At 33.8% G+C, this 17,012-nt stretch overlaps 1 protein-coding gene across 1 annotated transcript in view; it reads left to right on the top strand.

Annotated features, from left to right (window-relative positions):
* LOC127837362 (putative serine protease F56F10.1) overlaps positions 1-17,012 on the top strand; it is a 197,735-nt gene that overhangs the window by 49,154 nt on the left and 131,569 nt on the right. The gene's annotated exons all lie outside the window — the stretch shown is intronic.

Below are 17,012 nucleotides of genomic sequence, written 5' to 3'. Positions count from 1 at the left end.
TTAGGACATATTTTTACTTTAGAAACAAAATAACTCATTCTTACAAGCATTATTAGGTGTTTTCTAAAATTTAAATGAGTAACAAAGTACTTTTTTCCATTGGGGCCATACAATAAAATGTTCACAATAAAAATGCTGACAACTTTAAACATCATTCTTTTTAAGTAAGTGCTTCTTCTGTGTCCTCTGTATTGCAATCCACTTTAATAATTTAAAGTGTATATAAATACATGTTGAACAAAAAGATTGTGAAGTAAGAAGCTAAAGTGACATTATTCAAGAAGCTTCTTCTCTTAAAGATTCACTAACGCAACATCCAGTTTAAAATTTTTTAACAACTTTATTCGCAACAACAGTAAATATTTGTAGTGGTTATAACAATAACCCAAAGAAATATTATTTATATGATTTTAAAAAATCTGACTACATATGTGAATTTCAATATCTGTGGAAAATATAGGGATATGGAGTAGCTGTACACACAATTTGAGTGGAACATTTTAAGTACAAAAGGGTCATTATTAAGCTTATTGCAGGTCACAGATACGCAACTTGGTCAGTGACCTCACAATGACATAATGACCCTGAATACATATGTGCTTTTAATGAAAATATGTAGTAGATACAGATATATAAGGATGTTGCATGTTTACCATAATTTTATAAACAGCTTATCATTCAAGGTATAGTCGAGCTAAAATTAAATATATTTATTACATTTAAGTTCAAATAAAAAAAAATACAAGAGTTCTTGCTGTGTTCAACTGCATGTGTGTAATATAACGTTTTCAGTATTATGGGTATGAGAGTCCCGTCCACTAGTCCCAGGCCTTGTGGCAGAATCCAACCTTCATGCAAGTTTGTTGTTGTACACGGACTGGAAACCTATGGAATGTATCATGTGTTTAAAATTACCAGTACATGATAAAGCATTTATATACATGATTTGATTAACTGTGTTTAAATTTTCATTTATTTACTGTGCTCAAGTTTTCATCATCTATTGATTTGTATTCACATATCAGTGATTTTTTTGCAGTGAATAATACCGGTATTAAATATACTTCTAATGTAATGAAAATACTATAATATGTTACTGTTGTGTATGTGTGTTCAAGAACAAGATATTCTGATAACTCAGTAACTGAATTGTTTTTTCATGATGATCATCACTTTGGTGTTTTGTGGTTGTAGGTTTGAAACATGTAGGCTAACAGTTGCCTAACTGGGCACATTTTACAATCCAACATAATTTAGCAATACATGTATCGTTCTGACAGAATATTAAATAAACATAATACAAAGAAAAGGAATAGATTGTAACGATTGTAGCTTTGATAACAAACATTAACCAATAAATAACAAGGCTCCATTGAGTACTTATCCGAACAAAAAAACTTCCGAAATCACATCCAAATTGCAATGGAGATAAAAGCTGACAGCAAAATTAATCATTGCACAATAATTCGAGCGGCGGAAAGCGCATATACTTCAACTGCTGTTGAACAATATAATTGAATCACACACATAATAAACACATAGGGTTTTCACGTAAATTGCAATTTGTTTTGATTTATTTATCCTTATCGAATATAAACAAAGGGTAGTAACTGACCTATTGATTCCAACGTTAAATATTTTGCAGAAAGTAATCAAGGGATAAAAAACAACATGTTTACTTCCTCTGTTATGTCGTCGATAAAAAAGACGGAGCCAAAAGCTACTTATTCGGCGTCTATATGCACAACATACGCGGCGTCCATTTTGGTTTCGACGTAACTACGACTGCTACTTACGTCTCGTAGACTTACGAGAGAATTCTACGATATCGTAAGTTGCGAAAATTTATTGAAACGCAAAATGGCAAGATGCGATAATCGCAACTGGTTTACGAGTCGTAACATACTTACGAGAGCTTATTGAAACGGTCTCCAGATGTGTTAAAGCCAGTTGGAGTGTGTTGTCAGTTGACCGAAATTTCGTAGAACGCATGTACACATGAAATTAACATTATTTGCAAGTTTATTATTTGCAGTAACTGGACTGTTCGAATGGTATATTAAGTATTGAAGAACATGAAGGTATGTTTTATGGAGTAGGTTATTATAAACTATGATTATGCTTTTTTTTATTCTAATTAATTGTATAAATATTGTTTTAATTATATCTGTTGTATTCTATTTTGTATTATTTGAGTGGTCAGTTGACCGTTTGTTGAAGGTAATAGTGTGTCTGATGAGAAAAGCCAGTTGGTTTGTGTGGTCAGTTGATCGTTTGTTGAAGGCCATAGTATTCCTGATGAGAAAAGGTAGTTGGCTTGTGTGGTCAGTTGACCGTTTGTTGAAGCCATAGTGTGCCTGGCTATAGTGTGCCTGATGTGGATAAGCCAGTTTGCTTGTGTGGTCAGTTGACCGTTGTTGAAGGCCATAGTGTGCATGGCCATAGTGTGCCTGATGTGGATAAGCAAGTTGGCTTGTGGTGTCAGTTGACCGTTTGTTGAAGCTATAGTGTGCCTGCCATTGTGTGCCTGTTGTTGATAAGCCAGATGGCTTGTGTGGTCAGTTGACCGTTGTTGAAGGCAATAGTTTGCTGATTTTGGTTGGAAAACATATTTTTATTGCTTTCACAAATGTTTGCAAATTTATCTTTACAGTAATTTAAAAATGACAGTTCGAGAGATGTATTACATGGTGGAGAATATGTAGGTATTTATTATATGTTTTGTATTGATATTTATAATTTGTATTCTCTGTTTTATTCGAAAGTCTTGTCAAATACAAACATCCACTCCTATGTTGCCTGTGGGTTATTATTTGTATGGAAAACATTTTTTAACATTAACGAAGATAATAATGATGTATTTATCGATGATTATGATGATGATGACGTTAATGATAATGATGTTGATGGGATGATAATGATGTTGATATGATGATGATGATGATATGGTTATGTGTAGGACGGGTTTCTCGTGTTGGGGTTTATATAATTTGCAAATCAATTGAGTCGCCATTCGAGGTGTGTATTTTACATGCACAAGGTGTGAACAAGGAGAACGAAAGAGTGATACACCCGCCCGTTCGCCCGCCCTTAATGAATCTGTGTATGTTTAAATAATCGCTTACTTTACTTTTACCTTTGTAATGTTGATATGATAAAGTCGATATTAAGATTATTTTCAGTTCGGATTTTAGTCCAAGTGAGATGGGGTCTTAACATGAACCGATTCCTTTACCGTGATAGAAAATGGGTGTATTTTCAGTTGAGTCTCAATCAGCTTAGTTTTCTTGATTATTTTGGTTATGTTTTCAAGTTATGTAAATCATATTTTAGACTCTCCCTTCCTGCAGATATTTTTTCGTACAAATTTATTGAAATTTTAGTATGATTACATGTCATTGTGTTATCATTTTTATGCCCCCTTTCGAAGAAAAGGGGGTATATAGTTTTCGCACTGTCCGTCTGTCAGTCTACCAGTATGTCTGTCTGTCTGTCTTTCTGTCACACTTTCGTGTCCGCTCTCTATTTCAAATACTTTTCATCCGATCTTTACCAAACCTGGTCAGAAGTTGTATCTACACAATATCTAGGTCGAGTTCGAGTATGGGTCCTGCCGTTTCAAAATCTAGGTAACGGGTCGCTTAGTGAATTTCAAGGATTTAGCATGGTAAAATGCAATTAACTTCTATCAAAGCGTTGGCTATAACTTTTGCATTATTAAAGATAGAAACTTGATATTTGATATGCATGTGTATCTCATGAAGCTGCACATTTTAAATGGTGGAAGTTCAAGGTCAAGGTCATCATTCAAGGTCAAAGGTCAAAAAAATAATTCAAAGCGGCGTTCTCATGAAGCTGCACAATTTGAGTGGTGGAAGTTCAAGGTCAAGGTCATCCTTCGAGGTCAAAGGTCAAAAAGAAATTCAAAGCGGCGTTCTCATGAAGCTGCACATTTTGAGTGGTGGTAGTTTAAGGTCAAGGTCATCCTTCAAGGTCAAAGGTAAAAAAACAAAACAAAACAAATTTTTATTTCAAAGCGGCGCAATAGGGGGCATTGTGTTTCTGGCGAACACATCTCTTGTTTGTTTTGTTATGTAATTAACGTTTAATTTAAGAAGTTATTCTAATTGTCAATATTTAAATACGATTTCTTTATCTTTTCGTTTTATTTGTGTAACTTTTTTGATGTGGATGTCGGTTTAAAACAGCTGTTGCACAATTTCGTCATATGCATACATATAATACATGAATACTTATGAGTTATCTAAACTCTTTTTAAGTATAAGTTTATGGACGTTATTGTTTGAGTGATTAGTTTTTTTCTTGGTGATTTCCGGGATGCGTACGGGATGCTTATGATGTTTGTTATGTTGATTTGCTCAATGATATTGATCATGTGTTATTTAGATGTTTTGCTAAAGAATACTTAATATTTACAATATTTAGCCATGGGTCCCCATACGTCCGCATGCGAATAAAAGAAAAAAAAAGAAAAATGAGCAGTAGCGTTGCGTATTTCGCTCGCCGTTTTACCTGAATCGTTCATTACTACCGATTATTGTATGCGGTGTACGTGAAGCCATGCAAACTTCTATTGATTGTTGGTGATGGATAAATCTTGCAAATAATGGCAGTTTGTTTAAACAAACATAATCTTTCACATATGTAAATGTATACGATTAGAATCAACTTAACGTGATTGCCGTTGGGGGCGTCCTGTGTGCGCTTTGGTCATCGGTGGGGAATCAGTTTATTCAACCCATAACTTTGATTTTAGGTTAAGACTTACCATCTGAGGTGTATTAATAAATGTGCACTATTCACATGTCACATATGTACATGTTTGAGCATACATAACGATATGTCCTACATAATTTAAATAGTATCGTTTCAGTTCTTTAGCCATCTGGACAAGGATGTTGCACCGTTTACGGGCGTCTCGAGACTCATCAACTGATCGGTGCCATTGAGGTCGATCTCCGTTGCACATAAAAGACAAATGGGCGTCAGAAGAATTGTTTTTTTTGCATTTATATATCGAACGCCCTGTGAAATACAAACACCCACTCTTATTTTGTCTTGGAATTATTATTTGCATGGAAAACATTTGTTAAGATTAACGAGGATAACAATGATGTTTTTCTCGATGATCAGGATGATGATGACATTAATGATAATGATGATGAGAATTTATTAGTATTTTGAGAATAGAGAATAATAAATTTACTCATAGCTATGAGTAATAAAAGTTAAATCAATTTCATTATTAAATATTGAAAGCTAAACGGTATAATCCAGGTAAAAAATTATGATGGGAAATTCAGGTACATTTTTAAAAAAGGGTTGAACATATGTTTTATTTATTTTATTGTTTACCTTAGACAGATGTAAACATTAACCACTAGCGATATAACAGTGAACCTTTTTAAAATTATTTTATTTTCATTTTATTATTTACATATTTTACCCCGTTTCCATTAAACTAAAGTTTAAATTACCGGCATACATTTTGCATAGACACATCGCGTTGTTCATCAATAATACATGTACATTTTGGGATCGTCAAGTAAACCTTAACTTGAATCAAACACCAGTCGAGTCCATTCATACACCTTTTTGATATAACTTTGACGGTAAATTCTAAATTATCTGTTTCTTTGCAAATTGACTGACTTGTTCTCAAGACATGGCTTGAAGCTGTAAAGTGTAGCCTTTAACTTTGTATACATGATCAGTAAACAGTGAAAAAAAACTAATCCTCGAAACGCATTTATTCAAAACCTATACACATATAAAGACCATAACAAGTCATTTCATTTTATTGCCAACTTAACGTTTGAACGTGTAGCACATTCGTTCAATCTGTTCAAATGTTAATTTTATAATTTAATTGGTGCATGGTTCTCTTTAAGGCAGTACGCTGGGTGTGTTTACCGTATTCTGGCGCGATGACGTATCCTTTAAATGTTTTACCCTGATATACGTCTGGAGTCTTTATTGATAGTTTGATGGCCCATGAATTGCTGCGGATTGAAGACGAGAATTATTCTTGTGAACCTCTGTTTTCTCGAACTGATTCAAGTATGCCGTTTACAGGCGACACTGACTCGTTTAATTTCATGCAAATGAAATGGCGGTAGGCATGCTCGTTTTGTCCTCTTAATTAAAACTCTGCAATCGTCACGTTTTTGACGATGCTGCTTCAGCATCTTCTAAGTTATCATACCATGGAAAAATTATCCACAATGGCGAGCTATGTAAAAAACCAAGCCAGTCCGATTGAGATAGTGTCGATTTTCTAATCGGCATATCTCGCTGATTAGCATTGGTAACATTCTCCAGCAGAGTTGTCTTTCATGCCTCAACATAGGGTACGACTAAAATGCGTATATGACTCATATCGGCGGATATGACTGAAAAGTGCGATTAGCCTGCAGTCGCTTGAAAGCTGTTTGCTTAAAAGCGGTTTTCTGACAATAATAAATAGTTCAATTGGATACTGATTAGACTGCCCTTTCCCTGTGACCTGGCTCAAATAATAGTATTGTCATTAATCAAATGATTTTATTTCGAACATTAATCAAGTTTTTTTTCTGGTCCTTCGGTATTAATGACTCCAGCACTTTCTTGTTGAGAATTGAATACTGCTTAAGGCGATGCTAGGGGGCGTGAGAGATGTTGCATCTACCATTATCTCTCATGAATTGACTGAATAATACCGAGCCGGCAATATTTGACTTAATTTTTGGTTTGGTTGCTCTGACGAGGGATCGAAAAATTTCAGAATCTTGCTAAAAGCCTAGTGGTAGAGTGTCGTCTTTGATTTTAATTGAGGACAAAATAAATAAAAATTGAAATAAAAAACATTTTACAAAAAAGTTTCGAGTATTTAATGCATTGAAACAGATTATATACCCATTTGAAGAAGATTCAAGGTTACCTTTTTAAAAAATAAAATTATCAAGCATATTGTGAGTATTTATTGACCGTACGGGGCGGAATATCACGGTCCAGCGCATTACTGTGTAGGAAATTCCTAACGGTAACCAAACAGTTACCAAACGATTACGGGATTAAAAATGTATGATAACCTCCCTGGTTGGGTTGTATTTTGTGTTAACCATTATTTGCATAAGTCAGAGGTTAATGCCGCCACGCCAGGTCAATAAATACGCACAATATCTATGAGTTAGCGGTCGATAGTTGCATAATTTGGTATAAATAATAATAATAATGTTCAATGAATACGCTCAATATCTATTAGTTAGCGGGCGATAGTTGCATAATTTGGTATAAATAATAATAAAAATAATGTTCAATGTCAAAAATCTCTAAAAGCAACAGATGTAAGGCGTTTTCTGGCTAACACTCAAGGGTCAGTAAAGACTGAGCGTCGAATTACAATTTTGTACGTCGAAGTACAAAAAATGTTTCCTACATTTCTCTTTTTACCTACTAGGTCATGTTGACTTTAGACCCAAATGGTACGCCATAAATGTGTATTCATATTATTGCCTTCGCGTTACTTATCCGATGTTTGACGGAAAGGGCCAAGAATGTGCGATTGTGGGTCATGTTCCCTAGGGGTACTACGTTCCCGTACCCCCAATTTTTGTTCTGTACCAAAAAAAGTTCGTACTCAATTTTTTTTCGTACCCAATTTTTTTTTCGTTCCCAAATTTTGTTCGTACCCAAATTGTGTTCGTACCCAATTGTTTTTTCGTACCCATTTTTTTTTACTCTAATTTTTTTTCGTAACCAAATCTTTTTTTGGCATAATGTTTTCGTTCCCAAAATGTTCGTACCCATTTTTTTCGTACCCCACATACACATTTGTGATGATGTAGATCAACTTAAATTGATGCTTTTATATCCATCCTCTTCAAAAGCATCGTCACACCAGTACTGAAAGTACTTTGATTGTTATGTTTTCCTTATGTATTTACGTGCATTACTAAACTGACAATATAGTTAGAACTATGAATCAAAGTAATTTTCTTCCAACAAAATCGATTAGATAGATAGATTTATTTCGGCAAGGAATGAATACATGGGCATTAACAACATGTACAAAATATAAAAATATCACATACATGAAGATAAATATACCATGACATACACACCAACACCAAGGATAACACAAAAATGAGTAAACCCATATTTCCATTGTGGTCTTTGTGCTGCTGGCAGGACATAGAGTGTCACTTATAAAAATGAAGAATGCATAAAATTTATGAAAGATAGGATCAAAGTTGATAAAAATTGATGACTTGAAATGATTCCTTAATCCAAAAAAAAACAAAAAACAATACACATAAAAAGTTACAGATTTTCTAATCAATGAGTTTTTAAAGACGACTTTAAACAAACAGTTTATCAATCTGTGTTATACTGGAGGGTAAATTGTTCAATAATGAGCATCCCGTGTAACAAAAGGACTTTGACCCGAAACCTTTTTTTTGCATCAAATGCACCTTTTTGAGTTGACCTGGTCCTGTATGAATGAATAGAGGCCTGCGAAATAAATTGTTCTCCCATATAGCCAGGGGCCAAACCATTTTTAATCTTAAACACATGGTCAAGAACCATCTGGTCTACACGTTTATTGACTGGTAGCCAGTTTAGCGATCGAAAGTGTTCTGGCCCAATATGAACCCTTGCATCGAGACCAATGACAAACCGCAATAACATATTCTGGGTAGTTTGGAGCTTATTTTGTAACACTTTGGTGAGACTATGGTACCAAATAGAGCAAGCATAATCAAAATGACATTGGATCAAAGACATGACAAGATGTTTCTTGGTTTGCTGGGTGAGATTTTGTTTCTTTCTATATAGATATTTTAACCTGGAGTTGGCCTTCTGAATTACTGAACGAGCCATGGTTTCAAAGGACAAAGTTTGATCCAATGTAGCCCCTAGGTATTTGACTGAAGATGTAGATTCAATAATGGTACCATTACAAGAGACAAGGGTTTGACCTGACTCTATGCCTAGAACCAAAAATATACTCCGTCTTACCTAAATGCAGACACAACTTATTATCAACCAACCACTGACTAACCAGATGTAAATCCTCTTTCATTAACCTTTCAATATCAGTTTTACACCTACCAGACACGAGATTACCTGAGTCATCTGCATATAAGAGGAGCTTATTTTTAACCACAGCAGACATATCATTAACATAGATTGGGAAGAGCAGGGGACCTAGAATTGACCCTTTTGGAACTCCACATGATATTGGGGATGTACCGAAATGAGTGCCTGAAACATCAACAAGTTGCTGTCTATCTGAAAGGTATGATTTGAACCACCTTAAGATATCATCACCAAGACCTGCTGCACTTAATTTCATGAGAAGTATAGAGTGATTAACAGTGTCGAAGGCCTTTTGGAGGTCTAGAGGAATCATTCCTACGAGATTACCTTTATCCATTTCCAACCTGATATAATCAGTCAGATGTATGAGACAGGTGTCCGTTGAAAAACCATATCGGAAACCAGACTGAAATTTATACAACAATGTGTTAACCTTGAAGTATGACTCAACCTGGTCATATACAACCTTTTCATATATTTTAGATATAATACTCAAAATAGAGACTGGACGGTAATTACCAACAGAGGTTTTATCACTTTTCTTAAAAATAGGAACAACCCTAGCAGACTTGAGATCCTCTGGAACAACACCCTGTATAAGAGATAGATAAATAACATGAGTGAGAGGTTGAGAAATAATCGAAGCCCCATCTTTCACAAAACGTGAGGGCATACCGTCTAAACCTGTTGCTTTATTAGAACTGAGCTGGTTTAAATATTTGAGCACTTGGTTCTAAGAAACTAAAGAAAAACTGTTAAAAGCTTTTACACCAAGGCTAGCATAAAAATTAATGACAAATGATTTTCCAAACTTAAGAACACTAGTTGGTAATTTATCAACAAGCTTTGAGGCAACTGTAGTGTAAAAATGGTTAAAAGAGTCTGCAAAAATTTCCTTATCAAAGCATATATATTTCCATCAATGTTAAGACAAATATTAGAAGAGGAAGATAATCCTTTCTTAGATGGTAAACCAAGATTCTTAATGATAGACCAGAGTGACTTAGAGTCATTCTTAGCTCGACTATTATATATAAAATATATATAGTGGAGCTATCCTATTCACCCCGGCATCGGCGTTAGCGTCTGCGTTAGCGTTAGCATGCAAATGTTAAAGTTTTCGTACTACCCCAAATATTTTCTTTGTCCCTTGACATATTGCTTTCATATTTTGCATACTTGTTTACCAACATGACCCCAACCTATAAACAAGAGCAGACAACTCTATCAAGCATTTTGTCATAATTATGGCCGCTTTACCACTTATAATATTCAGCAAATGTTAAAGTTTTCGTACTACCACATTTATTTTAATTGTCCCTTGACATACTGCTTTCATATTTTGCATACTTGTTTACCAACATCACCCCAACCTATAAACAAGAGAAGACAACTCTATTAAGCATTTTGTCATAATTATTGCCCCTTTTATACTTAGAATATGCATATTATTGGTAAATCTAATGATGTAAAAGTTTGCGTACTACCCCAAATATTTCCTATATCCTTTGACATATTGATTTTATATGTTGCATACTGTTTACCAACATGACCCCCCCCCCATCCCCAACCTCCCCCCCCCAAAAAAAAAAGAAATATTTTTTTTTTGTTTAAACATCTAATTAATTACCACACACCACATTATACCCCCCTCTCACCACCCCCACCCCCCTCTCAACCCCTACCCCCCAAAAAATTATTATTTTTTAAACATCATCTAATAAATTACCACACCCCACATTATACCCTCCTCTCACCCCCCCTACCCCCATACCATTTTTATGTTTGAAAGATCGTCTTATAAATGACCACACTCCCCATTAAACCCCCTCTCAACCTCCCCCCTCCCAAAAAAAAATTATTTTTTTTCTTTTTTTTACGTTTGAAAGATCGTCTAATAAATTATTGAATATGAACAATTTCCTCATGATGGCTTACGTTATACTGTCAAGCACTCGAATAGTGCTTTTTTTCTTTCTTTCGCTGTATCAATAAAGCATTTACACTTACTACTTAATAATTTAAATAATTCAAAATATTCAGCACTTTTATCATTTTTGTAATTACTAAAAGCCTTGTCTCTTTGGTTGATGGCCTCCAAAATGTCAGAATCTATCCATGGTTCAGTCCTTTGTTTTATTCTCATTTGTTTTATAGGAGCAATGTTGTCTATCACTGACATAAAAAATGTTTAAAAAGATCCTAAGCTTCAGAAGCATTGTCACACAACAAAGCCTGATTCCAATCCGTAGCCAAAAGGTTCTCTTGAAAAATCTCCCTGTTATAATTTTTCATTGAACGTGCTGAAATGTTATTATGCGATCCTATGAATGATTTTGTTACTTTCCGGGTACAATGGTCACTGAAAGTTGTTTCTATAACACCAGACTGTGAAATCTTCTCCAGGTCCGAAACTAGAACCAAATCAATAGTGGTAGAAGTGGTGTTGCACACTCTTGTACTATTACATATTAATTGTGTTAAACTAAACATATTGATAAAATCTCTAAAAGCTGACACAAGAGCACTGGATCTAGATTTAGAAACATCTGTGTTGAAGTCACCCAAAATTACAGTTTCATATTCAGAGAAATGGGTACTAGATGATAACACACTTTCAAATTCATCATAAAAATTATACTGTTTCGGAGGTTTGTAAACTGCACCGCAAAGAATTGGTTTACACTTCGGCAAGAGTATTTCGAGCCATTTTGCGACTGTTGAACGACAAGGCGGTACGAACGTAGATCAATACACCACCCCCGTGACGATTTCTATCCTTGCGTTGAATCGAATAGCTAATTGTATTAGCCATGTTGATTCAATGACATGTTCGGAGATGTGCAAATAGCTGCACATATTTATAACGCAGTTTGTAATCTACGGAAATTTTCAAATAGCGTTTTGTAAAGTCATAAAATATATTTTATATAATGTAAATATTTATTTCAAGTAAGCGTATTTATTTGAAAGGATGTGTTATTAATTTTACAATCGTATTGCTCTGTTAAAATATGTTTCGCGTATCCGTTACCATTTTAATATAAGCACATGTATTTTGCGTCTTCACAGTTATTAGAAAAACTATGCATGGCCACAAACAAGAATATAGACGTAGTTTTGTATTTTATTTAATGCAGCTCGTCTAAGTTATCATACCATGAACATAATCTTCACAATGTCGACCTATGTAAAAGACCGAGCCAGTCCGATTGAGTTTGCTAAATTTTCTCAATCGGCATACCTCGCTGATTATCATTGGGTCTTTTCGTAACTAAGGGCGAACAAGAGTTCTTCGCTCGGGACGGTATCGGGTAAAAGGTAATCAAAACAAACGAAAACACGGTCTGCACCTCAGATCGCTAAACCATAATATTTACTGGTAATTTCAATTCAAATTTACATACACAATTATATTTTCATTGACTGATATACGCATAGTTCTAATTTGTTTATATTTTTATTTTAATTCTGCCTTGCAATAAAATCTCGCAACCCTGAACTTTTCATCAGCAAAAGTTTAGAAACTATGATAATAGCTGTCTGCTTTTAAAACAGTGCCTGTTGCATTATTCAATTGATAACCAACATTTTTATTCTAAGATGTAAGGTATTTCAATGATTCATATAGTTTAAATAGCGGTTGATATCCTTCTGTCAATGTCGCACTTAACTATCAGTTTATGGAAACATTTGTTTTAGCTGCTATTTTCATACAAGTTTAGTGCAAATTTCTTGATTTTTCGATGACTTAATTATGCTGTTTTGATATGTTTGCGGGTTTAAATATTTTCTTTAGAATACTGTGTGAGAGTGTTGTGATTGGTCATAGTTAAGTGTTGTGTTGTTTATTTTAAATTTTCACTAACCAAGTTAATTGACCGAGTTCTTCTTCGGATACAGCACCAGGGTGCAGGATCACGTGACTTTGTGGGGTTCACATTTAAATGTTATTGCATGTAAACACATCGGTATGTGTTTTTGTTTGTTTAAATAACTTTTTAAAACATTTTTTCTTAAGAACAGTTAAACTCGTGCATAAAAGACAGTTTTTATGCTGCTTTTGGCAATCTTTAATACACAAAAATTACTTTTTTTAAGAAGCCTGTGTTCTTGGCCAAAAAATTGATGTGTAACACGTTCATGTATATGGTTATGTAACACGCAGCGTGAAATGTTGGCACCAATTTCAGAAGTATGCAATTATTTATTCTAAATTCTGAAGGTATCAGCACACAATTCAAGAAAAATTGTCTTGTATGCACTTAATTTGTTTGCAAATGTAATTCAATAACTTGAAATATGTGCAAAAATAAAGTTCTTTTACATTCTGCCCCGCCTTTGTGTAAACCCCTTGAACCCAATTGATCCTGCACCCTGGCAATCCTTCTAGTTCAAAGATAGTGTGTTCCAACAAATAAACTTGATCTATTGAGCAAGTGCCTTATTTACCTGATTGCTTTTGATTTCATTTCCAGCCGGTTAGTATTGAGGCATTTGTCTGTTAATGATTTAATTATGTAAAAATAATTTGCTTGTTTTTCTTTGAATTTTTATAATTAGTGACTCCTTAATTATTGTTGTTCATATATACAGTGTAACTTGGGTTATTTTAAATAGAGAATTGTTATTGTATTGTATTTTTAATTGAAGAGTTTTTATGCCCCCAGATCGAATGATCGGGGGTATATTGTTTTTGGCCTGTCTGTCTGTCATTCTCTCACTCTGTAATTTTGTCCCAAAACTTTAACCTTGGTTAAAGTTTTGCGATAACTTTTGCAATATTGAAGATAGCAACTTGATATTTATCAAGCATGTGCATCTTATGGAGCTACACATTTTGAGTGATGAAAAGTCAAGGTCAAGGTCATCCTTCAAAGTCAAAGGTCAAATATATGGCTTCAAATCGGCGTAATAGGACCCGTTGTGTTTCTGACAAACACATCTTATGTTAACATTTAAATTTATATTGCAAACCTGGGGGAAATTTCATTTATTTCAATTATTTCTGAGCTTTTGTTTGCATTGTAAACATTGTAACTAAAGAAATCATTGCTTTTTATTTAAAGATTTTCATTCAGCAATATGGTTAAAATGATGTCTGCACAACAAAAAGTAACATGTGTCTAAATAATGTTATTAAACTATTAACTAAACAATACAAAGAATAAATAGCTCTCATATGCTAGGACTAGTTGTAAAAGGGGAAATTCTCATGAGCACTATCTCTTTATCCCACAATTTTCAGAATTGTATGCAAAAACCTCGTAAAATCCTGTTATTGATTTCTAATTAATTAAAGGGGTCTTTACAAGTAAACAACTGGTACGTTGTTTAATTAATCCTATATTGATTGTATTCATTAAAATCTTATAATAAACCAACATCCTAACTAGAACCCAAAACATTAAGCTTTGTTCAAAATTGAAAGAGTCATCATTGGAAACATATGTATTGCCTATGTCATAAGCTCTAAATAATGTAACTTAATGTATAATAAGACTTGAAAACAGTGTTGTTAAAGCGGAAATTATTTGTTAATTTCAACTTAAATTTTGTAATGAATGTAACATACCCGGTAGGTGGGTTAACAATGATAGATATACATGTATGCTCTTTTGAAAAATACATGAAATAACATGGCTTAAGAGATAAGTGTAAGGCGAAGGAAATTTTTCTTCACTACTTACATCATTAATAGATTTAAAACAAATATTTAATACTGGTAAAATATTTGCAGAGGATATGGGTTTACACTTGAAAAATAAATTTTGGCTCAACAGCTTGAAAAACTATAAGTTCTACAGTAAAAAGCTTCCTATAATAAATTGTGATGATTTTCAGGATATGCCTTTATTTTATTATTGTAATTTTAAAACTAACAAAAGCTATATTTATGTTAAAAGTCTATATGAAAGGGTTATCTATTATTCTAGAAATAAATTGTTATATTTGAATGAATGTTTGGATATACATGTCGGAATAAATTAAATTTCCAATTGTTCCAAGAACTAAACAATAAAATTAATAAATGTATTGAACAGTTTGAAGACATGCCTAATTTTGAAAACAAATTGAACATATAATTCATGTACCAACTTACATTAAGAAAATATTAACAATATAAAGAAGTGAAACTCCAGCTGCTGGAGCAATATGGAATTCTCAGTATCAAGCCATAAAGAAGAGAAACATACATTAATTAATCAAAAACTGTGACATTCCAGTTAGTCATACAAAATGGAACAGAGAATTTTTTACAATTTACTGGAAAAATGTTCATGCACTTTTGTTCAATCTAACTAAGGACATATATATTAGATGTCGCAAGTGCAGAATAGTTTACAAAATCTCGGGAACAAAATGTTGTATTTTCAACATGAAAATTGTTGCCAATTATCTGTGAACATTCTGTAATAAAAAAGTAGAACATACTATGCACTTGTTCTGGAACCCCATTTACCCAAACAAGTGTTAAACTTGTTGTTGAGATTATTTTTAGAAGTAGACAAAGCATAATTATACAGACTAAATGTCAGAAAATAATACAAATCCAAAATTGAATGATATAAATATAGTATGACTAGAGATTAAACGGTATATCTTTTTTGTCAGAGGTAAAAAATGGAGCCCTACACCGTATGGATTTGTGAATAGTATGTAACTCACTTTTGAAATATACTAAATACAATTGATAAATGCTGTTATACATATAGGATCTGGCACGAGTTGTCATATCATACCATATTTTATTAAACAAGTTCAGGAATTTTGTAAGTAAGCGAGCCTTTGACGAGCTTACTAACGAATTTCCTGGACGAGTTTAATAAAATATTGTATGATATGACAACGAGTGTCAGATCTTTTTTATCACATGCTTTTAAATGAGCAAATTAAATAAATATTTACGCAAACATAATGATAAATCCCGAATGTTGTTTACATTTGGGGACGTCATTTGATGTTGCAGCGTCATTTCAGAAAATTACTAAAGGCGATTCGTCAATCGAGCGAAACCTAAGCCAATGTAAACGCTTATACAGTATATTACACATGTGTAAGATAAAAATATTCGTAATGGATATATTACATGGGCAGCAGGGTATGGGATGTGATATATACTTGAATTCAAACCTAATTATCCCCACGCTTTTAAAAGCGTGGGGATATTGTATTGATCTCCGCTGTCTGTCCTTCTGTCCTGACAACTATCTCTTCCTACACTATTAGCACTAGAACCTTGAAACTTACACACATGGTAGTTATGAGCATATGTTCGACGGTGAGCTATTTGGAATTTTGATCTGACCCCTGGGTCAAAAGTTATGGGTAACTAAATGGGTAAAATGGGTAAAAAACTCATTTTACTTACAACATGCGACGCACATGATAATAACTTTTGACCCAGGGGTCAGATCAAATTCCAAATTGTGCACCGTCGCACATATGCTCATAGCTAGCATGTGTGTAAGCTTCAAGGTTCTAGTGCTAATAGTTTAGGAGGAGATTGTGGAGAATGTGGGTTGGGGTGGGGCCTAAAATTTTGTTTTAACATAACTTTATGTATTCATGTTTATTATTGACTTTAAATTAATTCCGAACATCTCGTATGACAACACGGTCTATCTCGACCATCCATGTCCACATTACCCACGCCAGGGCCATTGATAAAGGTAAAGGCAGCTTGGTTACCGTCCTGTTTTAAATTTATCGAGAGGTCCATGGGTACTACTTACCCTTCCCCCCAACTTTTTTTTCGTACCCAAAATTTTGCGTACCCAACTTTTTTTTTCGAAAACACATTTTTTGTTATACCCAAAATTTGTTCGTTCCCAACTTTTTTTCTTACCCATTTTGTTTCGTACCCAATTTTGTTCGTACCCAGCTTTTTTCGTACCCAATACATTGTT

The sequence above is a fragment of the Dreissena polymorpha genome, chromosome 7, assembly GCF_020536995.1.
Source record: "Dreissena polymorpha isolate Duluth1 chromosome 7, UMN_Dpol_1.0, whole genome shotgun sequence".
Taxonomy (NCBI): Eukaryota; Metazoa; Mollusca; class Bivalvia; order Myida; family Dreissenidae; genus Dreissena; species Dreissena polymorpha.
This window is presented reverse-complemented; position numbering and strand designations above follow the sequence as displayed.